Source organism: Heterodontus francisci, chromosome 6, assembly GCF_036365525.1.
Source record: "Heterodontus francisci isolate sHetFra1 chromosome 6, sHetFra1.hap1, whole genome shotgun sequence".
Classification (NCBI taxonomy): Eukaryota; Metazoa; Chordata; class Chondrichthyes; order Heterodontiformes; family Heterodontidae; genus Heterodontus; species Heterodontus francisci.
This window is the reverse complement of record NC_090376.1, coordinates 31,906,781-31,922,361: the sequence shown is the minus strand read 5'-3', so window position 1 is coordinate 31,922,361 and position 15,581 is coordinate 31,906,781. Positions and strand designations below refer to the sequence as shown.

Sequence of the window (15,581 nt, the reverse complement as noted above, 5' to 3'; positions counted from 1 at the left end):
GCTGTTACCTTTTTGTGTACTTAAATCCACTGTTCCTCCCCTTCACTGATCTTTAGGGTCCCTTCTACCCCTGGTATTTGGTCCTCTTCCTCCATTGTGAAAATGATACAAAGTACTCATTTAACAAGTCTGCCATTTCCTTATTTTCTATTATTGACTCTCCTGCATGTATTTAATAGACCCATGTTCTCCTTTATCACTTTCTTTCTCTTAACATATTTATAAAAGTTTCTGCTATCCAATATCCCTTGCAAGTCTTTTCATATTCCCTGTTTGCACCCCTTAATACTTTCTTTATAGATCCCTTTGTTGCTTTTTAAAACTCTCGCTGTCTACTAGATTTCCACTTTGAAATGCCATTACTTATGGTGAGTTGAGGAGATGCACTGGTTTGAAATGGGGGCATGTGCAAAGTACAAACAGGAAGTCTCTATGACATTCAGTGCACACCAGTGGAAAACCAGCAGAAACAATTGATTTGTTAATGGCCAGTGCTCACAATCAGACAATTGATTGAAGAGATAATGGTTTCTGGTTCAGTGACTCAGTTGGTCTAGGGAACTTTACAACACCACCGTACTATATCACAGCCAGACACATTCACACAGGGATAAGATCTTGAATAACATAGACACATATATCACAATAATATTATTGGCAAGATCCAATTTAATTTGTACCTACTATTGCCTTGGGCTGTCTACATTATAATTGAATTAAATATTATTGATGTCCAGAAGAGGCAATGTTGAGAAGCCGTTGAGAAGGGTCTGTGTTGGGAAGTTGGTAGGAATATAAAATTTGACATCAGGAAGCAATGCAGTCGGAGTTGTGGCCAGAGAACAATGTCATCAAATCTGTAATAAATGAAAATGAGTGATTTAAAACAAACTCAAATAATTCCTCTTACTGGTAAAAAAAAAAACATAATGTAGTTACAAACCCAATGTACAGAATCTCCATTAAATTTACTACTTAGAACCCTCCAAAAGACTTCATAAGAAGGACCCAACAACAACTTATATTTGTTTTGCACCTTTAATGTAATTTAGTAAAGTGCCACACAACAGACTTGTGAGCAAAGTTATAGCTCATGGAATAAAATAGACAGTAGCGACATGGATACAAAATTGGCTGAGTGACAGGAAACAGAGCATAGTGGTTAATGGACGTTTTTTGGACTGGGGGAAGGTTTGTAGTGGAATTTCCTGAGGGTCGGTGTTAGGACCTGTGTTGTTTCTGATATATATTAATGACCTAGACATTGGTGTACAGGGCACAGTTTCAACTTTGTGGATGATACGAAACATGAAAACATTGTGAACTGTGAGGAGGATAGTGTAGAACTTCAAAAGGACATAGACAGGTTGGTGGAATGGGTGGACAAGTGGCAGATGAAATTTAATGTAGAGAAGTTTGAAGTTATTCATTTTGGTAGGAAGAACACAAAGAGACAATATAAAGCATACAATTCTAAAGGGGGTGCAAGAGCAGAGGGGCCTGGGTGTATATGTGCATAAATCATTGAAGGTGGCAGGATAGGTTGAGAGAGCAGTTAATAGAGCATACAGCATCCTAGGCTTCATTAATAGGGGCATAGAGTACAAAAGCAAAGAAGTTATGTTAAACATGTATAGAACACTGGTTCAGCCTCAACTTGGAGTATTGTGTCTGGTTCTGGGACCACACTTTAGGAAAGATATGAAGGCATTGGAGAGAGTGCAGAAAATATTCACAAGAATGGTTCCAGCGATGAGGAACTTCAGTTACGTGGATAGCTTGGAGAAGTTGGGACTGTTTTCTTTGGAGGAGAAGGTTGAGAGGAGATTTGATCGAGGTATTCCAAATCATGAGGGATCTGGACAGGGTAGATCGGGAAAAACTGTTCCCATTGGTGGAGGAATCGAGAACAAGAGGGCACAGATTTAAGGTAATTGGCAAAAGAAGCAATAGCAACATGAGGGAAAACATTTTCACACAGCGAGTGGTTAGAATCTGAAATGCACTGCCTGCAAGTGTGATGGTGGCAGGTTCAATCGGCATTCATGAGGGAATTGGATTGTTATCTGAAAAGAAAGAATGTGCAGGATTACAGGGAGAAAGTGGGGGGATGACACTAGGTAAATTGCTCTTTCGGAGAGCCAGCTCAGACACGATGAGCTGAATGCCCTCCTTCTGTGCTGTAACAATTCTATGATTCTGTGAAATGTCCCAAAGTGCTTCACAGAGGCATTATTAAAAAAAATGATACTGAGCCAGAGATATTAGGCTTAATGACCAAAAGCTTGGTCAAAGTGGCTTAAAGGAGGAAAGTGAGATAGAGAGGTATAGGGAGGGTATTCCAGAGCTTGGGGCCTAGGCAACTGAAGGCATGGCCACCAATGATGGAACGATTGAAATTGGGGATGCTTAAGGGGCCAGAATTAGAGGAGTGCAGATATCTTGGGGGTTGTAGGGCAATTACAGGGGAGGAACCAAGTCATGGAGAGATTTGAAAGCAAGGATGAGAATTTTAAAATCAAGGTGTTGCTTATTCGGGAGCCATTGTGGGCCAGTGAGCAAAGGATTGATATGTAAGTGGGATTTGATGTGAGTTAGGACACAGACAGCAGAGTTTTGGATGACCTCAAGTTTACGGAGAGTAGAATGTGGGAGGCCAGCTAGGAGTACGTTAGAACAGTCAACGCAGGTGGATAAGGTAGTCAAGAAGGCATACAGCATGCTTGCCTTCATCGGTTGGGGCATAGAGTATAAAAATTGGCAAGTCATGCTGCAGCTGTACAGAACTTTAGTTAGGCCACACTTAGAATATTGCGTGCAATTCTGGTCGCCACACTACCAGAAGGACGTGGAGGCTTTGGAGAGTGTACAGAAGAGGTTTACCAGGAGGTTGCCTGGTCTGGAGGGCATTAGCTATGAGGAGAGGTTGGATAAACTCGGATTGTTTTCACTGAGACGACGGAGGTGGAGGAGCGACATGATAGAGGTTTACAAAGTTGTGAGCGGCATGGACAGAGTGGATAGTCAGAAGCTTTTTCCCAGGGCGGAAGAGTCAGTTACTAGGGGACATAGGTTTAAGGTGCGAGGGGCAAAGTTTAGAGGGGATGTGCGAGGCAAGTTCTTTACACAGAGGGTGGTGAGTGCCTGGAACTTGCTGCCGGGGGAGATGGTGGAAGCAGGTACGATAATGACGTTTAAGAGGCATCTTGACACATACATGAATAGGATGGGAATAGAGGGATACGGTCCCCGGAAATGCAGAAGGTTTTAGTTTAGGCAGGCATCAAGATCGTCGCAGGCTTGGAGGACCGAATGGCCTGTTCCTGTGCTGTACTGTTCTTTGTTCTAGAGGTAACAAAGGTATGGATGAGGGTGTCAGCAGCAGAGGCGCTGGGTTGCAGTGGGGTGATGTTACGAAGGTGGAAATAAGTGGTTTTAGTGATGGCACGGATATGTGGTTGAAAGCTTATCTTGGGGTCAAATATAGCACAGAGGTTGCGAGCAGCCTGGTTCAGCCTCAGACAGTTGTCAGGGAGAGGGATGGAGCCAGTGGCAATGAAGCAGAGTTTGTGATGGGGACCAAAAGACAATGGCATCAGTCTTTCTAATATTTAATTGGAGGAAATTTCTGCTCATCCACTACTGGATGTCGGACAATTTAAAGACCGTGAAGGCATCGATAGAGGAGGTGGTGAGGTAAAGCTGGGTGTCGTCAGTGTACATATGAAAACTGATGTCATGCTTTCAGATGAGGTCGCCAAGGGGCAGCATGTAGATAAGAAACAGGAGGAGGCCAAGGATAGATCCTTGGAGGACACCAGATGTAACGGTGCATGTTAGTAAGTTAAACATCTGGTGGAAGATTAAACACTGCCTGTTAATCCACTCTACTACCGTGCAAGCAATTTTATTTCTTTGGGCAGCAGAGATTTAAATAAACTCGGTCACAAGAATTCCTGAATTTTCTATTAATTGCAGTGGAGACTGAGACTTAGCCACAAGTAAGATTTTGACAGGAATAAAAATGGCAGCCTCTTAATTGTCACAAACTACAAAAAGAGACTGAATACAAGTGGAGCCTGTTAAGTGCCCAGAAAATATTAAATAAGAAGCCAGCACAAGTACTCAGAAACCGGCTAGAGCTCTAACAGTGGCCCCCTGGTGAAAGGGGCAGGCCTATGCAGAGAAGGTTACAGGGATTTCTAAAATAACTCTTTAGCAATTCCTTTGAGAATCATTATTTGCCTGTGTATGATGTTAGAAATTAAGGCCTAGATTTTTCTGCTCGAGTTGCTGGCATAACTCCAGTGGTTTGGAGTGGGAAATTTTTTGATTATTGCTTCACCTGCTCCCCACTCACTGCTACTACTTTGGGGATTTTCCACTGGAAATAATATCAGGTGTACAATATATTCACTCTCATATGGACAGATGTATTGCAATTGTATGCAACTGAGGGAACTACATCTTTCAATGGTTCTGCTCTAGCAGTGCCGTTGCTTTCCTGAGTCCAGGATTGCTAGAGCTGTGGGGGTGGAGTCACTTTTGAAATGTAAGAGGCCATCTTAACCACAAAAGGGAATCAATTACATGGGCAAAGGTTGCATTTTAATAAAAAATTAATTTCAAAATTTTCTTTTTGGCTTCTGCACCACAACATACTTGTTCTATTTACACTATAAATTTGCTGTTACACATGATCCTGATATAAATTAGAGTGTATTCATTCTTCATTCTTTGTTCAGCATGGCTGTTGCAAGCAACGATAGCTTGGAGCCTGGCAACACATCGTGACCACCATTACGCATATGACCATAATACTACATGCTTCTCCTCTGCAGAATGAAGCATTGTAACTAAACATGTCTTTTTAAAAAAATCAGATGTCAAAATTTCTTCTGAATAATGGCGTCTAGCTACATTGAGGCTATAACACAGAAACAGCGGCCAACTGGTCTATGCCGGTGTTTATACTACACATAAGTCTCCTCCCACCCCTCTTCATTGCACCCTATCAGCATATCCTTCTATTCCTTTCTCCCTCATGTATTTATCTAGCTTCCTGTTAAATGGATCTATGCTATTTGCCTCAACTAGCCCTTGTGATAGCTGTGCGTTCTTTTGCTCAGGCCAGAGGAATCAGGTGTGATGGATTATCTTACCTATCGCACTTTTTGATCTGTTATTAGTTATGTTCCACGCATTTTGCATTGGTTAGTCATCTGAGAGTTGCATTTCTTTGAATTTTACATTTTAGCAATTAATCGAACCAGTGAAATACCTTGATGGTGAAATAATATGGCAGGGTGTGCTCCAACACACTGGTAAATGATGTAACATGAACATGTGCCTGTAGTTCTTTGTGTGACTTTGGGAAAGATTCAGATTAAAGGCTAATAAATTGCACATCCACAGAGAGGAAAGGAAAACTGGAGGGTGGGTCATCAGAGACTACTCTCATACACGTTTTAGCAGGTAACTCAATAGAGGCCTTGGAATATGTAGCCTGTTTGCTATCTCCCATCTAACATACCAAGACAAACAAGAGTAAAAAACAAATTGCAAGAGTAAAGAATATAAATTAGGGAATAGCAACAGAGTTGTGTTATCAATTGTATATTTTGTATGTTTTCATTTTTATAATAGATTGTAAATACACTGATATTTTACTGCCGGGAATTGCAGAGTTGTGAAGGTTGCAAGGAGCTTTGCCTTTCACCATTAAAATAAAAAAGAATATTAATAACTTTCTTCCAAGGATACTAACTCTATTTTAACCCAACCCACCTTCATCTCAATGGATTTCTAAAATGTAGACTTCAGCTTTAAGAAGAAACTATAGACCAACTTTTTAAAATAAAAGTTTACTAACTCTACTGCTCCTACATGGTGCTTCCCAGTGGCTTCAGCAGAGCTGCTGGAAGGCTGATGTTGATGACGTGGCGAACCTTGAGGTGCTTCTGGCTGGCAAATTGTGGGAGCTCGAGCCTCTGGTCCAGATGATGGGAGCAGATGTGTTGGCGTCCTGAGAGAGGGCAACATATGGGGCTGATGCTCATCTGTGGGAGTGCACATTGCAAAAGATGTGTAACTCCTTCAAAGCCCCTGTCTATTCAGTCCACTAATCTATGGTGGCCATCTGTCTTTCAGCATCAGCATGGCAGCTGTTTGAACAAACACCAAAGTTACAAAGGGTGGGCTGAATTTAGTGTGGCCGCCACAGCTCCTGGTGGCAGACCTGGGAATGTGCGCAGTTCCAACGAATCACATGGGTGGCCAGCACACTGCAATCATGTGGCTGGTGGCCACTTTACATAATAGAGGTGTGGGGCCTGGCCAATCACACAGCGGGGGCCGAATATGGCATCAGATAACTCTGGAGCAGGTGCTGGCGCCATATTTAAAGTCCTGACAACCCTGCTTGCATTGCTGCCTTAGAGTCATTTGCCACTTGCTGTTCACTGCTGAGACCGGTGTTGGAGGGACTCCTAGAACCCCACCCATCCAGGAGGAAGACACCATGGGATGGCAGAGTCAAGAAACAGAGTGGCCCCACAGTTTAGCGATGCCACGCTTGAGATTCTCCTCCAGGCTGCAAGGGAAAGATGGGAGGTCCTCTTCCCCAGCGATGGCAAGAAGAGGTCCTCCCACCTAACCAAGCAAGCTTGGATGGAGATAGCTGAGGAGGTCAGAAGCCATGGGGTCACTCCCCGGACCTGGGTATAGTGCCACAAGAGGATCAACGACTTCTTTCGTTCTGTCAAGGCGGGTGCTCCAGACCTGTCTCCTTTTTAGGGACTGTAAGTGGCTGCACAGGAGGAAGCGGGACATGGGAAGGGAGGCACTACGGTAGTACTGGCAGAGGGGGTTAGGCATCACCTCATCCTGACAGATGCATGGCTGCATCTTAGCCGTAGGCCATCTTCTTTCACGACTCATCCCCATTAACTCCCCTGAGAGCGAAGGGTGCATGAGCTATAAGGGATACCCCACTAGGGGACGAAGGGCTGCCAATAACAGAACTGTCATGTTGCTCTCTCAGTGAAGTATGACTACCTCCCTCTTACTACTTGCAGGACAAAAGAGCCCATAATAGCAGGACGACATCCTGGACTGGCAGAGGCATCCCATATTTTCAGCCTGTCCCCATAGCTGAGGGTGAGGCATTAGAATTAGCGGGGACCCAGGGCGGCCGCTCCACAACTGATGGAGAGTCTGGAGTCTCTGCGCAAGAGAGTGAGGATTGTCTTCCTTCAACTCACAGTTCACTTCTGGAGACCCACATCATGCATGGTTGACATGGCGAGATCTGCACAGCCTAACCCACACATGTTTGTGTTCTCTCATGCAGGTCAACTTCCACAGGAGACTCCAGCAGAAGGGAGACAGCAGACAACCTCTGAGGAGGAACCACAGTCAGACGATACCCTGACCCATGAATCTCCTGCATCTTCCACCAGCGCAGATACTCTCACCTCACAGGCTGGTGAGAGCACCGCACACGTACCCATACCCGAGCAGCTGGCTGAGGCTGAGACAGCCGAGGCCATTGACAGTCGGAACACTGTGGATGGCCAGGCCCATGCCGAGCCCCAAGCTCATGACGAGCCTCTGGTGTCACCAGCACAGGGCATGCTGGAGTTGCAGAGAGAGTAAGACAACATCTGGTGGCGATGACAGAGGCAATGCGCAGCCATGAGTGGATGATGAAGGAGTCCATCCATGCCATGACTGCTGCCATGTCTCAGGCATATGAGCTCATGGCTTCCTCCATCGAGAGGTTGGCAACCTTCATGGAGAGCCAGATCCCAAAAATGCTGCAGACCTGCACACCATTGCCTTGGCCATGAGCTTAATGCAGCAGTGGCAAAGCAAGGGCAGGACAAGGCGCATGGAGTCTTGTCCTTCTCTAGTGAGCAGGGAGGTTCAAGTGAACCTTGAAAGAGAGGAGAGGAGGCTGACCTCCACAGCTGGGCACTCCCCTCAGGGCGCTCCGAGTGGACACCGGCTCCTCAGCTCCCCCGCCAGTGAACCCAGCTCCAGCAGCCGCAACTCCTGAGGAGAGCCTCGCATTTGAGCAGAAAACCTTCAGGCAGCCGGGGCTTTCCAGCCCTCAGGCAGCCAGAGGACAGCCACCAGAGTCACCACAGGCCAAGGGGCAGCCTGATCAGCAGCCTGCCTCCAGCCCAGCTGCTAGTGCTGGCATTATTCCTCATAGAAGCACTCACAAATGTATAAAGAAAACCACCTAGAGACACTTGGGGTTTCATGGGTTTTTGAAATTTGACATTTCCTTCATCAAATAAAGTTCTTTGGTTCTTGAAATTAACCTTCATTGTGTAAAAGCGATTATTCCATCATGCATTAGTTGTGAGCTGCTGACTTCACCCTTCTACCTTAGTGGATGCCAATGTAGGCACATCCCTCATTTACACAGGGTGTCCCATGGGCCACAGCATGTGACTCAGCTGGATACTAGGCACAGAAGACAAATAGAAAGGAAGCGACAGACTCCACGCACTGAGTTGAGTCTTTTTGTTTTTACTCTGACTGGCCATCATCGTGGCTGGAAGCGGATATGTATGAGATTGCCTTGCCTCCTTTTGTCACTCAATCTGCCTGGTCTCCGGTGCAAGGGCTTGTATATCCAGTGCTGCCTGCTCATCTCCCTCCTCCGCGTCCTCCTCATCAGTGGAGGAGTGATGTTCAATCATGTCCTCGTCATGCAAGGCCTCCTCCATCTGCAGTATTAGATTGTGCAGAGAACAGCAGATCACCACGTTATGCGAGACCCTCACTGGGGCATACTGCAGGGTTGCACTGGATTGATCCAGGCAACAGAATTTCATCTTCAGCAGCCCAGTGGCCTGCTTGATGGTCGCTCGGGTGGAGCCATGATAAGTGTTGTACACCTCCTCTACTGCAGTGTGAGGGTTACTCTCAGGTGTCAGCAGCCATGCCTTCATTGGGTAGGCCTTGTTCCTGAAAAGCTGTGGCACTGGGACTGTCAAAGTATGTAAGTGTCGTGACTGCTTCCCAGGAAGCGGGTCCACACCTGCAGGAAAGGCTTTCAGTGGTCACACACCAGTTGCATGTTGATGGAATGGAAGCCCTTCCTGTTGATGAAGGCAGCTGGCTGGCCCATTGAGGCTTTAATGTCCACATGCATGCAGTCTATCACACCTTGCACCTGAGAGAATCCAGTGATGGTCCCGAATCCAACGGCCCTCTCAGCCTGACTGTCAGGGTCGGTCCGGTAGTGCACATATTTGCCAGCCGTCTTGAACAGGCCATTGGTCATGTCCTTGATGCAGCGGGGGACTGTTGCCTGGGAGACCCTACACATGTCCCCGGTGGATCCTTGGAATGATCCAGATATGTAAAAGTTTAGAGTCACTGTAATCTTCAGGCCTGCTAGCATAGAGTGAGCACCAAATCCCATAAGTTGTAACTCGAGCTGCAGCAGGGCTCATAAGTCAGTGACGCCTTCTCTGGAGAGCCACAACCTTCACTGACACTGCCGCTCAGACATTTGGAGTTAGCTGAGTCGAGTCCGTTAGACTCTATGGCATACGTGGGCCCTTCTTGGCATGGCTGGCTGCAGCTGCCCTCATCATGGAGCTTCATGGGCAGGCACAGCTGCCTCCTGGCCCTCCCTCCATCGCAGATGTCGCATCACGCCACAGGGATTCAAAAGAACAGGGTGTATGCGACCCTGCTTTGGCAGCCTTTGCTACTTCTCCTGGCAGATTCCCTGGGGGTCCTCAGTGCCCACCCTTGTTGATGGCCAACCCTCTCATCCAGCAGTATGGGTAACCAACTCTCTCACCCAACAGTTTGGACATGCAATACAGTCACCCAAAACCAAGACCCCCCGCCTTGCAGACCACCCAAGACCCTGCTCAGTTGGGACTCCCACCCGAGACCCTGCTCAGCCGGCACTCCCACCCGAGACCCTGCTCAGCTGGGACTCCCACCCGAGACCCTACTCAGCCGGAACTCCCACCCGAGACCCTGCTCAGCTGGTTCTTCACCCAAGACTACGACCCCCCCCTCCCCACCCAATACCAAACCACCCCTTACAGACCACCTGAGACAAGGACCCCTGTCGTGGCACCGAGGCCTTGCCTTGGTGCTGCCAGCTTTCAATGGCCAGGAATCTGAAGGCACGTGACGGCCGCCTGTCGTCCACTTAATTCCAAGCTCCCCATTGAATCACAATGAATTAGATGCAAATTTATTAAAACTAAGTGTTCAGCAATTTAAATAGCATTCCCAGTGTGTCAGGATGGCACCACCGCCTTGGTGCTTTTCTGTCGCTGACTAAATCCGGAACCGATGTCACGATGTCGGATTTCCGGGCAGATGCATCCGATGCAATTCTCCAGCCCGCATGTCTCCATTCCTGCTCCAAACAGCCGCACTAAATTCAGCATGCTCTGTGCATTGACTTCTACTGTGAGGGCCTAGCTACAGCGTTCCTGGCTAAAGAATACTGACGCCATGCAAAATGACACCATACAAACTGAAAGCAGATTTCTCCACATGGAGCTGAAACTCTTTGGCAGGCCTTCCAATGCCTGATATAACTGCTTGTGAGAGCTGAGCAATTTTCTTCACATTGCTGGCCACGTGAAGTCATCAAGTCCTTACCTCGGTCATGCTCGGTAGAGCTCGGAGAGAACTAAGACTTCCAGGAAACTGTCCGCTGGGTTGAACCTACCACCAACACCTGCTCACTTGTGTTGGATACATCACCATGTGCCGATCCCTTTAGCTCACTCTCTAACCCAGCTGGGATGCCAGTGTCTGTGCTGATTCTTGGAGGTGATTCAGCATGTAATAATTGCTGCTCAGGAGGATTTCCCTCCTCTGAGGTGTCTTCTTCTGTGGACTGCAGCTGCTGAGAAGGACCCAGAGGAAAGAGAAAAGGGACTAAAGTTAGGATGGCACTGAGAGGCTGGACAGTAGCAGATGCCAGGCATCCCAATGCAGCTTGATGTAGTGAGGCTCATGAAGAGGTGCAAGTATCAGTCAGAGATCTTGTTCAGAGAAGCTCCCACCCTGGAAATGTCCTATTCTGACAGCTCCAGAGGGGCCACTGGTTTCCAGCACTTGCTCCTGTAGCTTGGAGAGGTTTATGAATTTGGTTGGTTCTTCCCTGGTCTTAATTTTCTCCCATGTATTGTGTGTTATCTTGTCCTGCAGCGAGGGAGGACAAAACTTAATGAGTGTCTCCTACAAAGTAGAATGCGCATGTGCGGAGTTTCTGTCCATTATGCAGATGCTAAGGGGGAGAAGAAGCAAAATATAAGCAGGATGGAGAGGTGTTGAATGGAAAGCACCTACTCGGAGTGTAAAGTGTGAAAGGAGTTCATAATTCTGCATAAAGCTACCAAGTAAGAAGAGAATGCTGGTAGTGGATGATGTGAAGAGTGTAAGGAAGAGGTGATATATATTTTTTTTATTCTTTCATGGAATGTTGGCATCGGTCAGCATTTGTTGCCCATCACGAATTACCCTTGACAACGGAACACCTTGCTAGGTCATTTCAGAGGGCAGTTAAGAGTCAACCACATTACTGTGGATCTGGAGTCACATGTAGGCCAGATCAGGTAAGGACAGCAGTTTTCCTTCCCTAGAGTGAACTAGATGGCTTTTTACAACAATCGATGATAGTTTCATGGCACCATTATTGAGAACAGTTTTCAATTCCAGATTTTTATTAATTAGTTGAATTTATATTTCACCAGCTGCTGTGGTGGGATTTGAAGCCGTGTCCCCAGGGAATTTGCTTTGTTGGGTAGTGAAGGATGTGCTGGGGAAGGGCAAAAGGCTACATGTTGTTGAGAGAGACAAAGAAATAGAGTTATGCACATCCTTGCTACTTTTGTAAGATGATTGAAGTTCCTCCAGCACCGCATCTAGCTCATGGGGGTGATGCTCCTGGAGCTGACAATTTTAGAAATCTCTCTATATCCCTGGTGTTTAGAGATCCACCTCCCACTGGCTAGAAAGAAAACCTCTAACCACGTTCTGACTTCTTCCAGCAGGAATTCTCATTACAAACACACACCCACCTCTTCAGGGAGAGTTCAGAGAAGCTGGGGGTTTGCCTGCAACTCAGGCTGTTTCAGTCTTGCTCCACTATTCCTACAGCCAAATCTTGCAGAAAGTAATGCAACTTTGTTTGAAGAGGTGCACTTCCCGCTTTAAATAGGCCTCTGGCTGAGCTGTTGGAAATAGGGCTGATAAAGTGGGCAGGTTTTCCGTTGTGTTAGTGGAAACCTTCCTGTACAATTTTAATGAGGCCTGAGAATTAAAGTAACCTGGGCCTGTATTCTGGGGCAGCGGGTGAGTTTTGAACTCAGCTTCTACCTAATATCTACCCAGCGTTAAAATCAAGGCCTTAGTAATGAAGGATGACGATAATGCTGGTAACAGTGGGAACACAGCTGGTGACCCTGAGTGAAATTACATCTTGTTGGTGACAGGAGAAAAATATCAGGCAATTGAAAGGTTTTCAGCAATAACTAACCTCAGTGCATACTGCAAAAGCAAAGAAAAATAAATGGCTGTGAAGTGGTAGGCTATCATTGTACAAAATAAAACACATGTAACCCAGGTAACAGCAGTGGAGGAAATGATGTCTTAATGGTGCCAAAAAGAATTACACATCAGACACTTGGTTTTCTGTATATTTGCAATGAACATGCAGAAAGTAAAATTCCAAATAAGACCAGTGTATGAGCTGCCAAAGGCAAATTCTATCTGAAATATTGCAGATCGCTTGAAAGAGAAATTTAACTCTTGGCTGTCCATTTTGTGCCTGAAAAGCACGCAGCAGAAATTGAAATTGAAGGGGCTCCTCAGTAGTCTCGTGGGTTCCCAAAGTCCAACTGATGCCATATTCAAGTCAGCTGGAATTGGACGAGGAGCACGTCTGCCTGAATCAGGCATATGGCTGCGTTACTATGCAAGTCAGGGTCTTGTGCCCTGATATAAAATTCAGGTACAAATGGTTATAGCTCATGCTGCGCAAGTTGAACCAGGCCTTGAGAAGCCTAACCAATGGTTCTTACCAGGACTGCAATAGGCTGCTCAAAAAAGTGGCCACCAAACGTCTTACAAATTATGTGGAGCCAAAAGCAACAGGACTGTACAAAGAAAAGTGCCAGAAGCCATCATCCCAGACTGGCCCATAGGTTTCAACACCACCTCATCCTCCTCCAGGGAGTCGATCTACTGTTGTGCTGACTACTGCAGGCTTTCTCTGATCAAATTAACTGGGCAATCTCTTTCTTTGTTGTGATACAGCTTACGACAAAGTGTAGAAGAGTTTGACTTTGTGTAATAATGTAAAATGGATAATAGTGATTAGAAGTCCGTTTTGCATCAATTTCTATTTTCATTGGTCATTAGAAATAAAAATGGGACAAGATATACAATGGGTTGCCAATCCCCTATTACCCGATTTACACTATGGCATAAAGTCAAAATCTACCCCAGTGATGCAGTTTAACACAATTTGTATCATCACAGCATGTATTTGTAAAGAAATGAAAAAGGATTTACCATAAAGTGTTTCAAGATGCTTACATTTACATTTAAGATACCTAGATGAATGACCAAAGCATATATTGCAGACATCACTTGGGTTGGAAGCAGAAAAGAAGACAAGATAAATTAGGAAGTACTGACTAGGTAAAATAAAGGGAGAACTTGCATGTATATAGCACCTTTCACAACCTCAGGGCATCCCAAAGCACTTTACAGCCAATGAACTGCTTTTTTGAAATGTTTGTTTTAATGTAGGAAATACGGCAGCCAATTTGTACACTGCAAGGTCCCACAAACAATAATCTGAGCATGACCAGATCATCTTGTTTTTTTAGAGATGTTGGTTGAGGGATAAACGTTTGTCTGGACAATGAAGAGAACTACTCTGCTCTATGTCAAAATAGTGGTATTTGATATTTTACATCCACCTGAGATGCTAGCTTGGGCCTCGGTTTAACATCTCATCTGAATACCCAGGTTCAGTTTTAAAAGCCAGTTGGATGCAAGAGAAAAGAAATACTGAGGGAAATTAGGAACTCCTCAGCATTGAAGTCCTGGGGAAAAAATGATGTTGCAATGAGTATTGTATTGTCTATCATACAGTGTGGATGCAGGGAAAAGGAAGAGCATGTAGATCATAAATATAGTCCTGTTTAAAGAATCTCATGTACAAAATATCCATAGTGAAAATGACATAAGCTTTAAATTGGGTAAATGCTAGTTTTTAAATGAACCATTTGGCCTTTTGAGTTCTCCTCTAACAATGAAACCTTTATCTCCTTGTGGTTAATTTGCAGACCTTGAAATCTATAATGGCAGGAAACTTGTAATGGCCAATTTAACACCTCCTGATTTTAAATGCAAACTATCTTGAGCAGCAATAAAATAATTTACATTATTCATGGAGTTACAGAAGGAAGCACACAGATTTTTCTCTGTAAATGAGAATGTTAAGTGTGATTTAAGAAAGCAGTTAGCAGTTATGTGTGGCAGGTTTCTTTTAATATATAATAGGGATTGTTGGTTCAATTAATAGAGAAATGAAAAGGTTTTACCAAATACTTTTTCAAGAAGGTTCTTAATTGAGGAACCTACTTGAAAAACCAAGGCCCATAATGGAGAACCCACACAGGAGGAAAATGTTGGAATTGAAATGATATAAGTTGTGTTAAACCACATTATAACAAAAGCTCATTGACCTGAATCCCTAACACCCCCTCTTCACAGATACTGTCTGACTGCTGAGTGTCTCCAACATTTTCTGTTTTTATTTCAAATTGCCAGCACCTGCAGTATGTTACTTTGTGTTTCGAGCCACATCACCTTCTACATGCTTCAACAAATATAGTTTGCCCCATTAATTTGATCAGCAAAGTAGCCAGTGGCATTGACTAAAACGCTGCAGCAACTGGCTAATTCATTTGATTTTTGAAAATTTCTTTTTCTAATCAAGTAATGGATTAAAAATGAAATCAATTCCTGTACACCCAGGGAAAATTGGCAACCAAGTGGCGAGATCTAGGCTGGAAATTGTGTATACACTTAATCTACACTCTGTATGCACAGATGTCATTAACTAATGGGTAACAATGGATGGGAACGGAAAGAGGAAGTGGATAGCAATGACAAGGGGTAAATGAAAGGAGGAGGGAAATTAACAGTAAAGAAGAGTTGAGGAAGGGGGAAATGAAGGAAAGAGGAAAGGGAACAGAGTTGTGATTATTTTTGGGGGTGTGGGGCAGGAAGGAAGGAGAGCACCGACATTAACTGAGGGGAGAGAAGGAGAGTGAAGGAGCGGTGGAAGAAGAGTTTGATGTCACACATGCGTAGAAGAGGCAAATTACTGTACTTTATCAGGTATGTTCAGCCAAGAGCCAGAAATTTCTGTAAAATCCCTTCAAAAATGTCTAAATTCACCCAGCAAAAAGCTACACTTTTGAGTATTGGAGTTTCTTACCTCTATTGCAACTGATGGAATATTAGGTATAGCTGCAGCTTAAGTCATGACAAGTTCATATCCC

At 45.0% G+C, this 15,581-nt stretch overlaps 1 long non-coding RNA gene across 1 annotated transcript in view; it reads right to left on the bottom strand.

The window, feature by feature from the left end:
- Positions 1-684: 684 nt before the first annotated feature.
- Positions 685-15,581, bottom strand: part of LOC137370937 (uncharacterized) — a 38,065-nt gene continuing 23,168 nt past the window's right edge. Inside the window, exon 4 of the long non-coding RNA XR_010975143.1 lies at positions 685-857. This is a non-coding gene — a long non-coding RNA (uncharacterized lncRNA). The remainder of the gene's footprint in view (positions 858-15,581) is intronic.